This window comes from Cololabis saira, chromosome 4, assembly GCF_033807715.1.
Source record: "Cololabis saira isolate AMF1-May2022 chromosome 4, fColSai1.1, whole genome shotgun sequence".
NCBI classification, from domain to species: domain Eukaryota; kingdom Metazoa; phylum Chordata; class Actinopteri; order Beloniformes; family Belonidae; genus Cololabis; species Cololabis saira.
The window spans coordinates 45,409,897-45,429,950 of record NC_084590.1 but is presented as its reverse complement, the minus strand read 5'-3'; the positions used below and the strand labels follow the sequence as shown (position 1 = coordinate 45,429,950).

The following is a 20,054-nucleotide window of genomic DNA, read 5'->3' as shown; positions in this document are numbered from 1 at the left end:
AAGTGAGCCGCCCGGTTGGACAGACAGATGGAAGAGGAGACAGATGGGTGGATAGATGGAGGGATTGGAGGTACAGCTCTGGGCCGGGAGATTAAGCCACAGATTATTTCTTCTTTCAGACAGGATGCAGAGTTTCCACTACAACACAAAATCGTTGTGATCTGGATATTTCCGACGGCCTCTCACCTGCTCATCTGTCATTGCAGTAAGGGGTCATTATGTAACATTCCCTCACGGGTAACGAGTACCACTCACTGGGCCCGAAGACAGACGCCTGAATGAGGTTTAAAGCTGAAAGTAAACATCTCTGCATGACAGAGCGAGACACCGCTAAACCCACGGAGCGGAAACGTGGCTTACAAGACATTCAGCGTGTCAAAAACTGTGACGGCGGCGGCCGGGACTTCCACTGCTGGTGAGAGACGCTGGACAATTAGTGTTTCATTTATGGTTTTAGTTGAAAAAAAGAGCCACACAAGACCTGTTTGTTTTTTTAACCCTTGTACTGTCTTTGGGTCAAAATGACCTAATTCTCCTGTTCCTTCTTTCCTCCTGCTCTCTCCTTCCTTCCTTTTTCCTCTTTTCTCCCTTCCTTCTTTACTCCTTTCCTTCTTTCTTTTCTCCCTTCCTTCCTTCTTTTCTCCCCTCGTACATTCTTTCCTTGTTTTCTCCTTTCATCCTTCATTCTTTTTTTCCTTCCTTCCTTCCTTCCTTCCTTCCTTCCTTCCTTCCTTCCTTCCTTCCTTCCTTCCTTCCTTCCTTCCTTCCTTCCTTCCTTCCTTCCTTCCTTCCTTCCTTCCTTCCTTCCTTCCTTCCTTCCTTCCTTCCTTCATTCTTTTTTTCCTTCCTTCCTTACTTCCTTCCTTCCTTCCTTCCTTCCTTCCTTCCTTCCTCCCTTCTTTCCTTCTTTTCTCCCTTCTTTCTTTTCTCCCTTCTTCCCTTCCTTCCTTCTTTTTTCCCTTCCTCCCTCCTCTTTCCTTCCTTCTTTCCTTCCTTCCTCCCTTCCTTCTTTCCTCCATTCTTTTCTTCCTTCCTTCTTTTCTCCCTTCTTTCCTTCTTTTCTCCCTTCCTCCATTCCTTCCTTCCTTCCTTCCTTCTTTTCTCCCTCCCTCCCTCCCTCCCTCCCTTCCTTCCTTCCTTCCTTCCTTCCTTCCTTCCTTCCTTCCTTCCTTCCTTCCTTCCTTCCTTCCTTCCTTCCTTCCTTCCTTCCTTCCTTCCTTCCTTCCTTCCTTCCTTCCTTCCTTCCTTCCTTCCTTCCTTCCTTCTTTCCTCCCTTCTTTCCTTCTTTTCTCCCTTCTTTCCTTCTTTTCTCCCTTCTTTCTTTTCTCCCTTCTTCCCTTCCTTCCTTCTTTTTTCCCTTCCTCCCTCCTCTTTCCTTCCTTCTTTCCTTCCTTCCTCCCTTCCTTCTTTCCTCCATTCTTTTCTTCATTCCTTCTTTTCTCCCTTCTTTCCTTCTTTTCTCCCTTCCTCCATTCCTTCCTTCCTTCTTTTCTCCCTTCCTCCATTCCTTCCTTCCTTCCTTCTTTTCTCCCTTCCTCCCTTCCTTCCTTCCTTCTTTTCTCCCTTCCTTGCTTCTTTCCTTCCTTCCTTCATTCCTTCTTTTCTCCCTCCCTCCCTCCCTCCCTCCCTCCCTCCCTCCCTCCCTCCCTTCCTTCCTTCCTTCCTTCCTTCCTTCCTTCCTTCCTTCCTTCCTTCCTTCCTTCCTTCCTTCCTTCCTTCCTTCCTTCCTTCCTTCCTTCCTTCCTTCCTTCCTTCCTTCCTTCCTTCCTTCCTTCCTTCCTTCCTTCCTTCCTTCCTTCCTTTCTCACTTCCTTCCTTCCTTCCTTTCTCACTTCCTTCCCTCTTTTCTCCCTTCCTTCCTTCTTTCCTCCCTTCCTTCTTTCCTCCCTTCTTTCCTTCCTTCCTTCCTTCCTTCTTTCCTTCTTTCCTCCCTTCTTTTCTTCCTTCCTTCTTTCCTCCCTTCTTCCATTCCTCCTTCCTTGACCCGAGGACATCACAAGGGTTAACGTGGGTTAGAGCTTATCTGATTTATCTGGGTTTTCACATGCACTTATTAAACCTGCAGATACGAGCTCCTACTTTTAGCATCCAGAGACTTTATGATGGATGACATTCGCAACATTGCTGCTGCATTTTGCCTTCTGAGACAGATCAGTGAAGCTCCACACACATCAGACGTGTCATAGGTAGGAGAAGAAGGGAAATGCATCAAAGTAGAGAGAAAGTGTGGAGGAGGAGAAGTGCCGGCTCTTTTCTCCGCTAATGGGACGTGAAGCACATTGTAATGCTCGACACGAGAAACCAGTTGCCACGAATCAGCACATCACTCCAGCTGCATTAACACGCTGAGGTCTGTTGTCATACTCTGGCTTCCACGTTCCTCCTGTACGGGGATAGTCATTGCTTCCCGGCGTCTTGTTTATTGGTGTACGGAGACAGTGTTGCCAGCTCATCCGTCTTTCTGTCCTTCCTCTGAACGGATTGATATCTCTGTCATCCCAGACGTGCCTCACAAGCCCTCCGCCGTCGAATGTTCTCACAGCAGTGTACAAATGGACATCTTCTTGTGACAAAGCGAATTTGTGTTCCACACTGATGATGATAAACATTTCTATTTTTTTTTTTTAAAGAAAGATGTCCAAATGTGGTTTGTTACTGGGCCAACTACACTTGTTGTTGCACTGCAGTGAATCTGCAGGCTATAAACAGCCAACATGAAATCCACTGTTTTACACACAAATTGATTTCACATCTCAAAACCAATAGTTACTAATGGCGCTTTTCCACTAGTACCTACTCTACTCATCTCTTCTTTTCCACTACAATTCAGCACCTGGAGCAGAAGTAGGAGGGTTGGAGTGAAGCTGCTGTGATGTATTCGATTGTGTATCTAAACCAAGAAGACAATAACACTAAAGATGTAGAACCTGGAGGAGATGATCTATACCATATTTTCCGCACTATAAGACGCACCTAAAAGCCTTTAATTTTCTCAAAAATCGGCAGTGCGCCTTATAATGCAGTGCGCCTTATATATATGATCATTACGGTAATTTCTGTTACTGTAGTCAGGGGGATTGTGGGTAATGTAGTTGGTGTCGCCGAAGTAACGGCGCTAAAAACGTCAGGAATCGTCACAGACGTTCAAGATAACAGCAGCGACGCTGACTCGCATAATGGCGACTTTGACGAGACGGAACAAAAAAGCTGGTTTTTATTTTGTTAATAAATTTGACATACAGTACTTTTCTTCTTTTTTTTTTTTTTGCATTTGCTGTAGGATTTTGTAGCATTTCCTGTAGCGCAGCTCCATCAGGTAGATACGTAACTCAACCCCAGCCACTATAGTACGGTATTTTACCAGATATTTAGTGCGCCTTATAATGCGGTGCGTTTTATAGTGCGGAAAATACGGTATGGCTTGTGTTCGATAACAAGTTAAGAATGAGAGAGAGAAGCTTCAAGCAACACTTTTACATTTTTTAGTTTGTCTCAGCGCGGCTGAAAAGTCAGCTGGAGCCGCGAGCAGTTATGAAGAGACAGAGCTCCTGGTAGATCTGGTCGTTCCTTATCGCCGTCTAGATCCCTTTTTAATTCTCTCCTCAGCACCAGGTTTATGAACATCTGCACCTCAGAGTTGGATCAGAAACAGACTTTTGCCGCCGTTGCTGGTGGAATAAAATAAACAAGAAGTCACCGTCAGAGTCGCTCTTTCACTGATTTCCTCTACGTCTGACTCCCAACCCCCGACCGATCGGTGGGCTGTAGTGTGATGACGTCAGATGCAGCGCGACTTGAAGAACCTCGGCAGAGTAGAAACAGAAAAAGTATCTACTCGGCATGTTAGACCCCTAGTGGAAAAGAACCAAACTGTGGTGAGGCGAGTCGGGCTGAGTAGGAGTAGTGGAAAAGCACCATACGGTTGATAAAAAAACAGGGATATGTTGAATCAGCTGTCAATCAAGCATTACGTTTAGCTTGTAATTGAATCTTAATCATTGACATGAGCTGGCACCTGAAGGGCCATTGCAGCTTGACTTTAACGGGTAGCACATCATACCGCCATTCAACAAATCGTATATCAACGTGTATCAACAGCATGCACTTCTGACTACAATGGTTACAAGTTGAGGACAGAATGAATGCTGCACTTCTGTTTTCAATATGGAAGGTTTTACAATCCAAAACTCCACTATATCAGTACAATCAGTTAAGACACAATCTAGAGTCGTATCCATACGCCACTAGACAGGCAACAAAGGGCCGGTTTTCACTTCCTAAGCCAAATACTAATTTTCTGAGGCATACAGTAGAATATAGATAAATGAAATCATGGAATTCTTTACCACTATATGACTAAATTAACACAGAAATAAATATTCAAAAAGCAAATTAAGAAACACCTTGTAATATCATATGTATAGGATACCATACACGCACACACACTTATACAGATACATATACATACTGGACAGGGTAAGGTGTATTTCTGATCTGATTTTCATGGCCTAGATGATGTTTTACTGTATATTGGAATGTTTCATGTATGTTTTTCTGGTTTAAAGGAGCTTGAGGCCGGATTGAGGCAGGATTTATGAAAAAAATTCGTATACGTTTTAAGTTTTCTAGTAATAATGTCAGATGAAGCGTTCCAAACCCAAAAGAATGAGCCCTCTACCGTATCTCTCCGTTGCCTTGAACAGGCTGTGTGCTGCAAAATGTGCTGCAATTCTGGGCCTGAATTTCCCGTGCTGGGATGCGGATGTGACGTCACATGACGCTGCATGTGCGTTCTCCCCGTTCTCCCGCGCCGGCTTCACTGTTGGCTGCAGTACCCCCAACGGCCGTCGTGGTGAAGGGTGGCGCTAGAGAGTCTCATTTCTTAAAAGGAGCCTCAAGCTCCTTTAAGATAATGATTTACATGTAAGGTAAAGTTTAATGTAGGTTTGTCGTGTTATTTTGTTTTCTTTCTTTATGTCTTTTTTAAATGTATGTTTTAAATGTATTGTTTTTTAATGTGGACCTCAGTAAGACTAGCTGTGTTTCAGGGCATAGTTAATGGGGATCCTTACAAATGAACAAAGAGGGCAACATTGATAGAATTGTCATAATCCCGTCACCAAAGAGAAAACCCTTACATATATTATATGGAGACCATCAGTATGAGCTAAAGCTACTGCAGACTGGAGGTCTTGTGGGGTCACTATTCTAGAGACGACAGCCAGATTCCTTTATGAATCAAAGGAGAATAGAACTCTTAAATGATTGTTGACACAAACTGCATTATATAACGACATGCTTTCGACTAGATAACTGAAGACTTTCAATAATAGTAACCGTGGGGTTCTTTTTTTTTGTTGCACCAAGACATGGGAAAGACAGCGTTCAACTGATGTTAGGGTTAGGGCTAGAGACAATATATATTGTTTTAGACGCTATAGAAATACAATGGAATTGAATTGATGTTTAATGACATTACTGAAACTTCAACAGGCCTCTTACGTCCTCATCTCCCACCAACATGGAGACCAACCAAACGTTTATCAAGAGCATCGTCAGACCTCAGGGGCTCAGTGTGTAAACAAAGACCACACATAGGTAGAATTTGTGAAGTAGGAATGAAAACAAGACCCAGTTTAAATACTAATCATCTCTGAAGGGTAATTTTGACGCAAATTGAAACTTCTGCTCTTCTGATACCTTTTTCTGCATTCAGCAAAGATTGTTCTGTTTTGTACAAATAGAAAAGAGTCATATTTAATTTCCTCTACTTCGATGATGTGTGTATTGGCTTAAATGCTAATAAAACTGTGTGTCTTCTTTGGCGCCAAAGTCATTGTCACATCTAATTGTGGGTCCGATGTTGTATTTACATACATTAACTTCCATTTATCTGGGTCAGTGTTTGGGTCGCGGAGACAGAAGTCTAAGCAGAGAGGAGCCAAACCAGCTATTCTCAGAGGACACCGAGGTGTTCCCTGGACACCTGAAAATCCTCTCCTCAGCAGGGCCCGGGTAGAGATGCACCAATCAGGATTTTGAGGGGCCGATCACCGATCTCCAAAATCAGCATCTGCCGATACCGATATTACCGATCACAGCGTGAAATCCATAAATTCGTCAATAGTGTTGAAAAAACACAGAGAGCCAAACGAAAACTCAACATCAATACACCGGTCAAACCACACACAAAACTTAGACAGCTGTTAGTGCACCCGAAGGAAAAAATAGATCACAACAAAAAATGCAACGTAATATACGAAATCCCCTGTCAATCATGCAATAAAACTTACATCGGAGAAACGGGAAGAAGCTTCAACACGAGGAGAAAAGAACACCAAAAGGAATGCGAGAAGGAGACGGGAAAAATTCAAACAAGAGCAATAAAAGAGAAGGCATTGCAAGAGACCCACAAGTCAGCCATAACAGACCACTGCACAAGGGAAAACCATATCATGAACTGGGACAAAGCCAGAGTCATCCGCACTGAGGACAACAGACACCAGCGCTGGATTCTGGAGGCCATAGAAATAAGGAAACAAGGACGTTGTCACTTCCCATCACGTGACACTCTGAGGAAGGCGGGAGAACCGCCGAAACTGTCAGATTGAAGGTAAGAAGTCGGAACTTTGTCTGGAAAAAAGAAACATAGAATAGTGTTGTCTCATGTACAACACTGACATTGTACTAGGTATAAAAATTAGGAGAGGAGAAAGTATCATGAATTGTCTGTTTTATTGCAGGCTGAGGCAATGAGCAATATTTCACCCTCTAGAGACTCTTAGAGACGACTTAGACTCAGTTACAAAGAGTAAGTGTAGCTACTAGTTTCAGCTTCCTGTGCTAATAATTATGTACAACACGTGCACCAACACACACAACAGCAGATATTTCACTCTCTAAAAGTTGTAAACTATAAACCTTAGTTTTCCTGTGGAAAGAGGAATTAAATCTTAAAATAAAAATGAATTATGAATTATGAAGCTTTGTGAAAGCTTTAGCGATAGCATCCGCCGCCTGTGAGGAAACTCTTGTGAGTGAAATGTGACTCCTGAAGCGACTGACACGACTGTCGTCCTGCATGAGTCTTTGGACTGTATATATTCTGGTAAAACTCCGGCGGGATTTCATCAGTGAAATATGTACGACTCTACAGCGCGTACCGCGGATATGAGATGCTAACGACGCGATTAAACCCGATGTCTATTACAACAGAAAGCGGCTGATGATCAAAGCTTATGAATTCATTACCTTACCATGTAGTTCTTTATTTTTCTTGCTGTCGTTTATAAGTCTCTGTTACGTTCAGCGCAGTTGCTCCTTTTCTGCCAACTTTGATAACTCAATATACTCCTTCGTGTGAGAAACTTTCAAATATCCTATCAGCTTCGTTGTGTTGAAATTATTTTATAACATTTCTCCTCGGGGTTTCTCCTGGGGTTTGTAAACACCTTGCAAACTGCAAATTTGTTGTCCTATTCGGACATTGTAAAACTCCCACACCGGCGAGGCAGACGCCCCCTTAGGACAGCTGGGTCAGGGGTGTGGGAACACAGCGCTGGCGGCGGTTTGTTGTTGTAAACGTCATCAGATCGGCTTTGAACTATTCTTTTCCGATCTCCGATCAAAACCGATACCGATCGGCTGCCGATCTCTAGTCCCGTGTCCTGGTTGGACGTACCTGTAGCCTGTCCCCGAGGACGCAGGCAAGAGGCGTCCTAATCTGGGGCCGGATTCACAAAACATTCTTTAGAAAAAAAATCTTCTTAAGTGTCATTTTTTTCTTAAGTTCAGTCTTAAGAAGAAAAAAGAGAAGAAGTCATATTCTCCAAAAACGTTCTTAAGTATTTTCTCAACTTTCTTCTTAAGAAAAAACTTAAGAATAAATGGTATTCTTGAAATAAAAGTTCTCAAATTTGTTCTTGACTTTTTTCTTAACTTTAAGACAACCTTGACCTGTCTTAAAATGTCTTCTGTGAAAAGGTAAGACTCTAATATCACCTTTTTCAACACATTTAGCGATGCATCGGTGTAGTGAAGTCTCGCTTCAGGTGCATTGACTGAATATAATGAAATGAATAATAATAATAATATTAATATAATTCTGGGATACTTAGCTGCTACTGCTGTGTGAACCGTCTGCTGGAGCAGCTACTGAATCCTTCATTTAGTATGCAGTATACAGTACATACTTTGCAGTATGTAACATGTAGTACTTAGTATGCCATTTCGGATACAGCCATATTTTAAGAAGTTCTTAACTATAAAAAATAAGAAATTAGTAAGAAATGACAGTTCCTAAGATGGTTCTTAAGAAAATATTGAGGAATTACACTTAAGAACTTTCTTATGAACTTCTTAATTTTAGAAGACATTTCTTAAAGGAGCTTGAGGCTCCTTTTAAGAAATGAGACTCTCTAGCGCCACCCTTCACCACGACGGCCGTTGGGGGTACTGCAGCCAACAGTGAAGCCGGCACGGGAGAACGGGGAGAACGCACATGCAGCGTCATGTGACGTCACATCCGCAGGACAGCGCGAGAAATTCGGGACCGAATTGCAGCACATTTTGCAGCACACAGCCTGTTCAAGGCAAAGGAGAGATATACTAGAGGACTCATTCTTTTGGGTTTGGAACGCTTCATCTGACATTATTACTAGAAAACTTAAAATGTATACAGATTTTTTTCATAAATCTTGTCACAATCCGGCCTCAAGCTCCTTTAAGATCATTTTTAAGAACATATTGGTGAATCCGGCCCCTGGTGCACAAACCACCTCAGCTGCTTCCTCTCAATGTGGAGGAATCTACTCCCTCACGGATGAGAAACGTTCCCTTCCCGTCTCTGGGGGAGAGTCCAGCCACCCTGCCGGTGACTCATTTCAGCTGCTCGTATTCACATCCTCATTCTTTCAGTTACCACACACAGCTCAGGACGACACGTCCGGGTGCGACAGACACTGACCGGTGGAGAGAGAGAGTCTCGCCTTGTGGCTCATTTCTCTCTCCGCCAGACTGCTAACGGTAATCCACATCACTGCAGACACAACACCAATCTGTCAATCTCCCACTCCACCGCAGGCGTGTTCACAAGCAGAAAAAAACAACCGTACACATACAAAGCTTTATGAATCCAACCAAAAGTACATTTCTTGTCTTTTTGTTCTCACGGTTTCAGTGGAAAACTACAAAGGGCTATACAGGACTGTCTCAGAAAATTAGAATATTGTGATAAAGTCCTTTATTTTCTTTAATGCAAAAATGTCATACATTTTCGATTCATTACAAATCAACTGAAATATTGCAAGCCTTTTATTATTTTAACATTGCTGATCATGGTTTACAGCTTAAGAAAACTCAAATATCCTATCTCAAAAAATTAGAATATTCTGGGAATCTTAATCTTAAACTGTAAGCCATAATCAGCAATATTAAAATAACAAAAAGGCTTGCAATATTTCAGTTGATTTGTAATGAATCCAGAATGTATGACATTTTTTTTTTTTTTTTTTTTTTTTTTTTTAAAATTGCATTACAGAAAATAAAGAACTTTATCACAATATTCTAATTTTCTGAGACAGTCCTGTATGTCCGATTGAGGATGTGCATTCACGACAATTAATTTTGCCGTCTCTTTGTGGAGGATAAAAATATATCAATGTAGAGATTATGTGTGATTATTTGAGGCATCAGAGATGAAGGGTTACATTAACTGGAGTGCGGTGTGTCACAAGTTCATGTCTGGCTTTGAACACGGGAAACTGAAAGGGCAAACAGCCACGAGGAAATATGTAGCGCAGGATTATGCAGGAGCTCTGCTTCCATATCGGTGCTTATGTCCACAGGAAGTCTCCACAGGACCCTGCAAGGCTGCAGGCTGCTTTGCCAGGGGTTAAGAACACAGTACAGCAGGGTTATTTTAGCCCCCAAACAGAGTGTTATCTGATTTGTAGAGTACTCCTGGGGTCGTATTTCCACCCCTCTATCTATGGCGTCTCCAGCTTAATCCTGATCATGGCTCCTAAAATCTGTTAGGTTTAAGCTGCATGGAAGGAAATGTCACTGTTTATAAATGCAGCGTTAAACCTCAGTCCCTTTTTAAAGACTGGTAAGAGAATAAACAAGGAAGTGGAGCAAACAAAGAATGAACTGGGGGAATTATACGTTTTCTGTTTCTTTCACAACTGCACAAATAAAGGCAACACTTTAGCGCAGCCCTGCAGGAAGGCGCCACTTTGCCAATTTGTGCAAAAGCATACTACCGTGCAAACAGTTGAGAGTCCCATCGATGGCAGGTCTTTGTTAACATTACCAATAGTGATGCACCGATTGTTCGGTAACCGAAATTGTTCGGCCGTAAATGGCAAAAAAAACACTTTCGGTGTTCCAACAATTAATAACGGCGTTGTAATATAAGGAAATAGACTGGCCGCTCCCGTAACGGTTGCAACATAATGCTGGGAAATTAAAAAATGTTCAGTTTTTTATGTTCAATAAATATTTTCTACCTTGTAATTTTGTAAAAGATTTTTTTCTTTGAAAAGCATGCCTAAATCAAATGTATTTGATTTATGCAATGGTGAAAAAATTGGCAAAATAAATGATAAACTGCTATGAACCATGTTCGGTATTGTTCGGTATTCGGCCAAGTGTTTATTATTATTTTCGGTTTCGGTCACAAATTTTAATTTCGGTGCATCACTAATTACCAACCTTTTCGGCCTGGATTTAAACATATTCTTGATTTTTCAGTCATACTTGAACTTTAACTTTATTTACTGATATACTTTTGTTACACTTAAGTGAAATCCCCAAGCCAATTATATTTACTAATTCATTTACATTTCATTGCTGATGGTGTATCTGAAAGGTTGATTATAATTTCAACCAACTTAATTTCATGTTTAATGTATGAAAGTATCCATTTCAGTTTCTATAATTTAAAAATCTTTGCTGTTCTTTTATCTGCTTTTACTCTTTCCTTATCACACAACTTTCATTTTTATGAAATCTCAACTGATGTGCACAATATGAATTAGGAACACTGAAGTTCTTTTTCTTTACACTTTAGTCAGTAGCTATGAGTTAGGCTTGACTGATTTGAAGAGTGGCACTACTGACCAAGTCTGTCCACTGACTGAGATGACCAGAGTCAACATACGGTGCTTTTCCACTAGTCGAGCCGAGTAGATACTTTTTCTGTAACTATTCTGCCGAGGTTCTGAGCGGCTGAGTCGGCTGCATCTGACATCATCACACTACAGGCCACCGATTGGTCGGGGGGTTGGAGTCAGACGTCTGAGTCAGGATGTGACATCAGAGAAAGAGACTCTGACGGATTCTTGTTCATTTTATTCCACCAGCAACGGCAGCAGAAGTCTGTTTGGTGATCCAACTCTGAGGTGCAGATGTTCATAAACCTGGTGGCTGAGGAGAGAATTAAAAAGGGATCTAGACGGGCGATAAGGAACAGCCAGATCCACCAGGAGCTCTGTCACTTCATAGCTGCTCACGGCTCCAGCTGACTTTTCAGCAGCGCCGAGACAAACTAAAATTAAAAGCGTCGCCACTTGAAGCTCCTTTCACTCTCATTTTTAACTTGATATCAAACACAAACCACAGATCCAGCAGCACATATACAGTATCATCTCCTCCAGGTTCTACATCTTTAGTGTTGTTGTCTTCTTCGTTTAGATCAGACAATCAAATACGGCACAGCAGCTTCGCTCCAACCTCCTACTTCTGCTCCAGGTGCTGAATTGTAGTGGAAAAGAAACCAGGCCGAGTTGAGTCGAGCCGAGTAGTTGCTAGTGGAAAAGTGCCAATAGTGACTGGCGACTGCACTGAGCTGCTGACTGGGAGCTGTCCGTGGTCCTGGTACTTTAGTCATTAAAACCATCTCAGGCCTGACAGCAGCCCAGTATCTGAGCTCTCCATGGTGCTGAAACTCTCCTTCCATTTCACTGAGACCATTTCAGGCACTGAGCTCAGTGTCACAACATTCTGAAACAGTGTAGAAATGAATGCAATGAATCTACCACGTGGTTTATTAGCATACTCATGCAGTCAGTCATTACCACAGCTATGTTCCAACAGCAGAAGCTTTACTTATATGCCAAAATTACTTTCACTCAAATATGATGGAATCTCTAGGAGCCTAGGAATTTTTTTCTTCCGTTACATGTCATGGAAGAATAAATATGGCAGTAAAGCAGGCTACCCTTTTTCAGTTATGGAGTTTCCATTGTTCCTGTCAAAAATCTGGAAATATAACGCTCTGCCCATAGTTCCAATAAGGGAAAGTGGCAGCTTCACTATCAAAACTGCATGCAATAAGTGCACAGACCGAACAATAAGTTATGTGCTTTTTTCTTTTTTGAACCTCCCATGGTCTAGAATATTTTTGCAGCTTGGTGGAGGTCCATGCCCTGGTGGTTGGAGACCCCCATTTCACTTCCTTCTGAGGAACAGAAATGATCACTAATGGAGCTTTCCACTCCCAGATTCCTTGTTTTCGGTATTGGGCCATGTCTCTATAATCTGCTCTTTCTATACACAGTATTTGTCATCATTTAGTACCAGTGTTTGTTTTGCGTTCCTCTGGGATGTTATGTTTGCACCAAATGCCTGGGAGAACAACTACGTTTCTCAGCACTAAGCTAGGCAGTTTAAACCTGATCAACTGTGCTGAAACTAACATTTTGGTTCTTCTGAACTCTACGGAAGAGTATTAGGGCCATGCAGGAGAAAAAATATTTGAGAGGGGAAGATTTTTTTTTATTGTGCACTTCGAGAAAAAAGTTGAAATGTCGAGATTATTGTTGAAATACAATTTCAAGAAAAAAGTCAAAATTTCGCATTTTTTCTCAACATTTCAAGTTTATTCATGAAATTTTGACTTTTTTCTCGAAATTGTACTTCGACATTAATCTCGACATTTCAACTTTTTTCTCAACATTTCAACTTTTTTCTCGACATTTCGACTTTTTTCTCGACATTTTTTTTCTCAACATTTCGACTTTTTTCTCAACATTTCGACATTTCCTCGAAATTGTACTTCAAAATTAATCTCGACATTTCGACTTTTTTCTCAACATTTTGGCTTTTTCATCGAAGTGCATAATGGAAAAAAAAACGTTTCCTCCTCTAAAATATATTTATTTTTCTCCTGCCTGGCCCTAATACTCTTCCGTAGAACTTTAACCCTTTAAAATCATTTTTTGCCATCCTCCCCATTCCTCCAACCTTTTTTTTTCTAATCCTCCTTCAACACACTACATAGTCATTGCATTCTTTTCCTACTCGTCCTCTACAGACCTTCATCCCCCCCCCTCCCCTTATGTTCTCATCTCCTGACCTCCTGCATAATAGATGCGGCCGTAACGCCAGTCAGCTGGAGTGGCGTGATGAGGCATCTTCAGAGAGAGATGTAGAGGACCCCAAACCCCCACCCCAACCCCCCTCCCCCTCCCAAATCCTGACTCCCAGAAATGGATTCCATTGCAGAGCGCGCACCCGTCCATGCGCGCGCGAACGGAGGCAGAATGCGCGTCCCCGCACAGGCGCGGCAGGCTCGTCCTCTGATTCTGAAGGCTTGAAGTGCCTCAGAAAAATCACCATTTCACCGGACTCCGCAACCATATGGAAAAGGGGTTGCAGGAATTTTCTGCAGATTTCCCAACATAAGCAGCAGTGTACACTGAGCCGGGTTATGGCAGAGCTTAATCAGATTACAGTGATGATTCATTTCCTGGAAACTAAGAATAAAACTAGTGTTGGCACCGCTGCCTGCATGTGCGCCTGCATGGCGGGGGGAGAAACCCAACTGCATAGCGGAGCATCTTCCGCCATCATCATCATCTCACACACCCTGCATTATTAACAGCTGATCAATCAGCCTTACCTTCATCGATCTCCAGCTCCTCTGCAAAAAAAATGTCTCCACAAAAGAATCCCCTCGTCCTGCGCTTCAATGATGGAGCAGTTTAAATCACAAGAAGGAGATGGAAGGGAGATGGAGATGCGCGGTTTACTCCAACTCTTGGTCCGCTCTCCTGCCCGGCTCGGTTCCACATCCACGGAGGAGACCGGGGTATCTCAGCAGTTTTTTTTTCCTTCTTCCCGAGGCTGAATATGCGGGGAATGTTGCGAGTCTGTGCGTCCGTGGGTTCGGGCAGCGGCTATAAAGTGTCACTGCCAGAGCAGGACCTGCGCGTAAATCTGTCACAAATGGCAAAACCAAGAAGCCGGAGAACTGAAAAATCACCTGCCGGTGGTCTCTGCATGCGAAGCAAAGAAGGCTTTCAGCTGCACAGACTCTAAAAATGCGCAGATGAGAGTGTAGAAGGGGCCACAACGGATGGAAAACTCTTTTGTGCCACTCTCACCCAGATTCAGATTCACGCCACTCCAGTAGCGCAAACGCCGTGTCACTAGCGCACCGTCCCCGGAGAGGGGTCCGAGCCGACGGGGAGGTAGAGAAAGTGCCGCAGAAATTCGTTCCGCGCTGCTTTTGTGTGCCTTCAAACCCCAAACAGGCGTTGGTGAAGAAACCAACACCAGCGAGAGGGTTTTCTTGGAGCAGAAATCACGCTCCTATCCAGAAAGCGTCGGGCGGATCGGAGCTGCGCGTTTATTTCCCCGAAGAACGCAGCTTTTGCGACCCGTTTAGAGGGTGAAAGCACATTTACTTTCGGAACAATCCTGTATTCCTGGTCCAAAGGGGTCGAAAATCCATTTAAAAAAAAAATCCCCCCCGAAAAGAAGTGGCCCGGGCGGTGTCCAGTCCAGTCCGCTTCACGAGAAACGCATCACGCCAACAGACGCGCGTACATGTATTTGGGGAGGTGACGTGGAACCGTGATAATATTAAAGCTCGATTTCCAACGAGCTGAGATTGGTCTTCGGGTTTGGAGGAGACTGCAGGTTCTGCAGGTTGTGGATTTTTTCAGGGGTGGGAAAACAGCCCACCGGTGCGGCGCGTCCTCGCGGAGGCTCCGCGGCGCATCCTCGGTCAGATTCCCTGCTCGGTCCGGTTAAATCCCCGCTTCACCCCGCGCTGCATCCCCTCCGGCCCCCCCAGGTGTCCCCCGGTGTCAATGCGGCAGCTCAGGACGCAGAACACGCGCTGAAAGTTTGATGCTCAGCCGCGGAATCCTGCACGCACTTCCCGCCGGTTGGAGGCGGCCGTGAGTGACGGGGAGGGATGCGGGGAGGGATGCGGGATGAGGGGAGGGCTGGGCGGGACGGGGTTCGAGCAGCACACACAGATCACCTTTACAGCCATCTATAATATATGTCCACAGAAAAGGTCCCGAGGCATCAGGGCTGAGAGATGATTGATTTGATTGTCAGCTCACATCAGTCTGGATTTGTATCCATGCGCTCTGACAGTGAGTTATGCCAATTAGACAAATTAAGCACGTCTCCCCCACACACACACACACACACACACACACACACACACACACACACACACACACACACACACACACACACACACACACACAATTTGTTTGCAATTGGATTAAATAGAAATTAATCTAAATGGTAAAACAAATGAATAATATTAAGTGGGGAAATACTAAGTACCCTCTTCCTGAATCCAAAAGATTTATAAAGTGTAAATTGCAGGCAGGTGCTTCTAATGATCAACCCTGTTCAACTGATTACCGTCAGCTGTGCAGAGCTCTGGGCTGTAAACAGGACAGAGTAAGGCCACGTTTACACATAGCCGGGTATTTACGAAAACGGATATTTCCCCCTCTACGTTTTGAAAAATACTATCATTTACATGAACCTGCATAAATAGCTGTTAAGGTGCTATGAGCAGCCAAACCTACAGGGGGCAGTCTGACAAGAAGCATTAAGTCATGCTAGCCAATCGGAATCCTGGAAAAAAAACATCAACAAATGACACGAGTAACTTCCAGTTTCTTCCAAAATGACAGAAGAGTCTTTCGTTTGGAGTGACAGAGAAGTGGAGTTACTTTTAAGTGTGACTTTAGAATATAAAACAGGTAAAATAGAATAAAATATTGACGGTGGCCGAACAAATTGTAAACACGGGTCGCACACATGACGCTGGTGACGTTTCTGTCGCATAATGTGACGTTCTGAAGCCTAAATGTTTGTTTCCCTCTGTTTACAAGCAAACGTGAAGACGGAGATTTTGCAGATCTCCACTTTGGCCGGAGTTTTCAGAAATTATGGTTTTTGGTGACTTTGAGCTTCGTTTCGGCCAAAATGCATGAAAACAGCACAATTTTTGCTACGTGTAAACGGGGCCTGAGATGAATAAAAACCTTTTTTTTCCTGTGTGATTCCACAGAAATGAATCTAAATGGTGAAACAAATGAATAATAAGTGGGGAAATACTAAGTACCCTCTTTCCGAATCCAAAAGATTGATAAAGTGTAAATTGCAGGCAGGTGCTTCTAATGATCAACCCTGTTCAACCGATTACCGTCAGCTGTGCAGAGCTATGGGCTGTAAACAGGACAGCAGTAAGTGAAGTGACCCGCTGGCTTCTGTTCTCAAACGGTTGTTGTTGGACCCAGATGTAGGAGAGCAGGAGGCAGGAGTTCTCAAAAACAAGGATTTATTAACAAAAAAGCGCTGCTAAACATGATACAAAAACTAGAGCTTAAAACAAGAATCAAAAACTACAAAACCCGGGCTTGGGAAAAACACAGAGGTAGGAAACAATACCGCCCAGCAGGGAGCAAGGAAAAGACAAGACCAGATATACACAAGGGTTAACGAGACACAGGTGCAGACGATTAGGGCAGATGGGAAACAGGAAGGTCAAACCAGAACTTAAACACAAAGACACGGGCTCCAAAATAAAACAGGAAGGGTCAAACCCTGACAGCTTCTACAGAGTGGTTCTTTACAGCAGAATATACCGTTTAACATGTTAACACGACCCAAAATCAAATATTACTCTCACGTTTGTGCTTACCGACGCCAGGTAAGTACCAACGACTCCTTGCTTGGCTAAGTGGGGAAGCATGACGATTACGGATGTGAATCAGCTGTGCCATTGGCTGAGCCGACTATCAATCAACCACATTAGAAATACAAATGACATTTATTGGTCTTGATTAGTTCTCCTGTCTTGGTAATGCTGTCAGGAACCAGCAAGAGAGACCACTCTCTCCCTCCATTGGCTCCCTGTAAAACAATTCATAATGTTATTACTTGCACATCAAACCTAAAACAGCCTAGTGCCAAGATATTTGCAAGACTTAATAGTACCTTATGTTCCAGAGTTCTCAGTTCTCAGAGTGCAGGTTTACTCGTAGTTTCTAGAGGATCCAAATGTAGATCTGGAGGACGGGCCTTCTGGTATAAGGAACCGTTACTATGGAAACAACTTCCTGTTTGGGTTCAGGAGACTGACACCACCTCTACCTTTAAAACCAAACTTCAAACGTTAGTGTTTAGTAAACCTCTAGTTAGTGTTCAGTAAAGCCTCTAGTTAGTGTTTAGTAAACCCTAGTTAGTGTTAGTAAACCTCTAGTTAGTGTTTAGTAATGACTCTAGTTAGTGTTTAGTAAACCTCTAGTTAGTGTTCAGTAAAGCCTCTAGTTAGTGTTTAGTAAACCCTAGTTAGTGTTAGTAAACCTCTAGTTAGTGTTAGTAATGACTCTAGTTAGTGTTTAGTAAACCCTAGTTAGTGTTAGTAAACCCTAGTTAGTGTTAGTAAACCCTAGTTAGTGTTTAATAAACCTTTAGTTAGTGTTAGCAAACCTCTAATTAGTGTTCAGTAATGACTCTAGTTAGTGTTAAGTAAACCTCTAGTTAGTGTTAGTAAACCTCTAGTTAGTGTTTAATAAACCTTTAGTTAGTGTTAGTAAACCTCTAGTTAGTGTTTATTAAACCTCTAGTTAGTCTTTAGTAAACCTTTAGTTAGTGTTAGCAAACCTCTAGTTAGTCTTTAGTAAACCTCTAGTTAGTGTTAGTAAACCCTAGTTAGTGTTTAGTAAACCTCTAATTAGTGTCAGTAAACCTCTAGTTAGTGTCAGTAAACCTCTAGTTAGTGTTTAGTAAACCCTAGATAGTGTTCAGTAAGCCTCTAGTTAGTGTTAGTAAACCTCTAGTTAGTGTTAGTAAACCTCTAGTTAGTGTTTAGTAAACCTCTAGTTAGTGTTCAATAAACCTCTAGTTAGTGTTAGTAAACCTCTAGTTAGTGTTAGTAATCCTCTAGTTAGTGTTTAGTAAACCTCTAGTTAGTGTTAGTAAACCCTAGTTAGTGTTCAGTAAGCCTCTAGTTAGTGTTAGTAAACCCTAGTTAGTGTTAGTAATCCTCTAGTTAGTGTCAGTAAACCTCTAGTTAGTGTTAGTAAACCTCTAGTTAGTGTTCAGTAAGCCTCTAGTTAGTGTTAGTAAACCTCTAGTTAGTGTTAGTAAACCTCTAGTTAGTGTTTAGTAAACCTCTAGTTAGTGTTCAATAAACCTCTAGTTAGTGTTAGTAAACCTCTAGTTAGTGTGAGTAATCCTCTAGTTAGTGTTTAGTAAACCTCTAGTTAGTGTTAGTAATCCTCTAGTTAGTGTTTAGTAAAGCTCTAGTTAGTGTTAGTAATCCTCTAGTTAGTGTTTAGTAAAGCCTCTAGTTAGTGTTCAGTAAACCTCTAGTTAGTGTAAACTCCAGTGTGTTAGGGCCAGTAGTTGTAGCTGCGGCTACAGGACAACGAGCAGCTGGTTCTGTGCGTATCTGCAGGCCAGAGCTTCAGGAGCTGCATGCTGACCTGCAGCCCCCCCCCTCTGATCATCCCACTGCTGCTTCCACCTGTCTGTGTGCATGACTGGTAGATGCCTGCTGACACCCTGGCCTGCAGTCCCCCCCCCCCCCCCCGACCACTGCTGGTGGAGCCCCCCCCCTTATGGTCCTGGTCCAGGTTTCTTCCCTCCGAAAGGGGAGTTGCTTCTGTTTGGTTTGAGGTTTAGGGGAGTTTGTACCTGCCATTGGCCACTATTACATGACGTTTTTTAATTCAGAATTAAACAATTTTCCTTCGAGTTTACGTGGAAATAGAAATTCCAAATTGAGGTTTACATGGAAAACACATTTGATCGGCTTTATCCAATTCCGCTTAAGATCTGGGGGTTGGGAAGGTTCTGATTGGATAGGGGGGCGGACGTCTTTATGTATTTACGTCTACCGGAAGAAAACAAACTTACTCGATTAGCAACAAAATGGAGGACCACATTATTACCATCCTTTTTGGATTTGTTTTGATTTTATTTTTGAAGCAGCAGCACGACAACATCATGTTGATGATTTTCTTTCGTGTGCTGAGGAGGAGGGAGAAGGGAGGCAGAAGACCGTGCTTTGACACAACCACCGTTTACTGTGTGCCATCTTGAAACTTTGTTTCGAAAACAAGCCAAGCGCGGAATATAAGCGTCATGGAGACAGACGGGCGAGGGAACGAGCAGCGCAGAAAGACCGGAATTAATTTAAAGTGGAATGAGTGTATGTTCGCAGAATTATTCTATTCGGATTTAAAATCGGAATAAACCAGCCACTTACTTCGGAATTCAGTTTAATTCGGAATGACCATTTTCATTCGGAATTAGGTGTTTACATGGTAATTTTCAATCATTGAAAAATCAGATTTAATTTTAATTCTGAATTAAAGAGGAATTAAACTTCCCATGTAAACACACTGATTGTTTATGTAATAATTGTTCTGGTCTCCGAAAAGATCCTGGAGACACCTCTGTTGTAATAGAAGCTATATACATTGAATTGGAGATTTATTTCATTCCAACCAGGTGTTTTGAAGCAGGGAGACATCTAAATTATGCAGGGGCCTTGACCTCTCAGGGCCAAGATCAAGGAACACTACTTTTAGCGAAGCAGTGGTTTATGTTTATCCATCTATTTTCTATTCCCCGCTTCGGGTCTGCTGAAGCTCATCCCAGCTCACTACAGGTGAGAGGCCAGGGAACACTCTGGCAGGTCATATATATGTATGTGTGTGTATACAGTATGTTTCCCCTAACAGTTGGTTTTGAAAGTAGAGGTGTGAAATAAAATACCCATG

The 20,054-nt window shown here is 42.7% G+C and overlaps 1 protein-coding gene across 1 annotated transcript in view; it reads right to left on the bottom strand.

Annotated features, from left to right (window-relative positions):
* Window positions 1–15,046, bottom strand: part of si:cabz01090165.1 (uncharacterized protein LOC100333421 homolog) — a 686,742-nt gene extending 671,696 nt beyond the window's left edge. Inside the window, exon 1 of the mRNA XM_061719918.1 lies at window positions 13,904–15,046. The gene's annotated coding sequence lies outside the window, so the exon portion shown is untranslated. The remainder of the gene's footprint in view (window positions 1–13,903) is intronic.
* Between the last annotated feature and the right edge of the window lie 5,008 nt (window positions 15,047–20,054).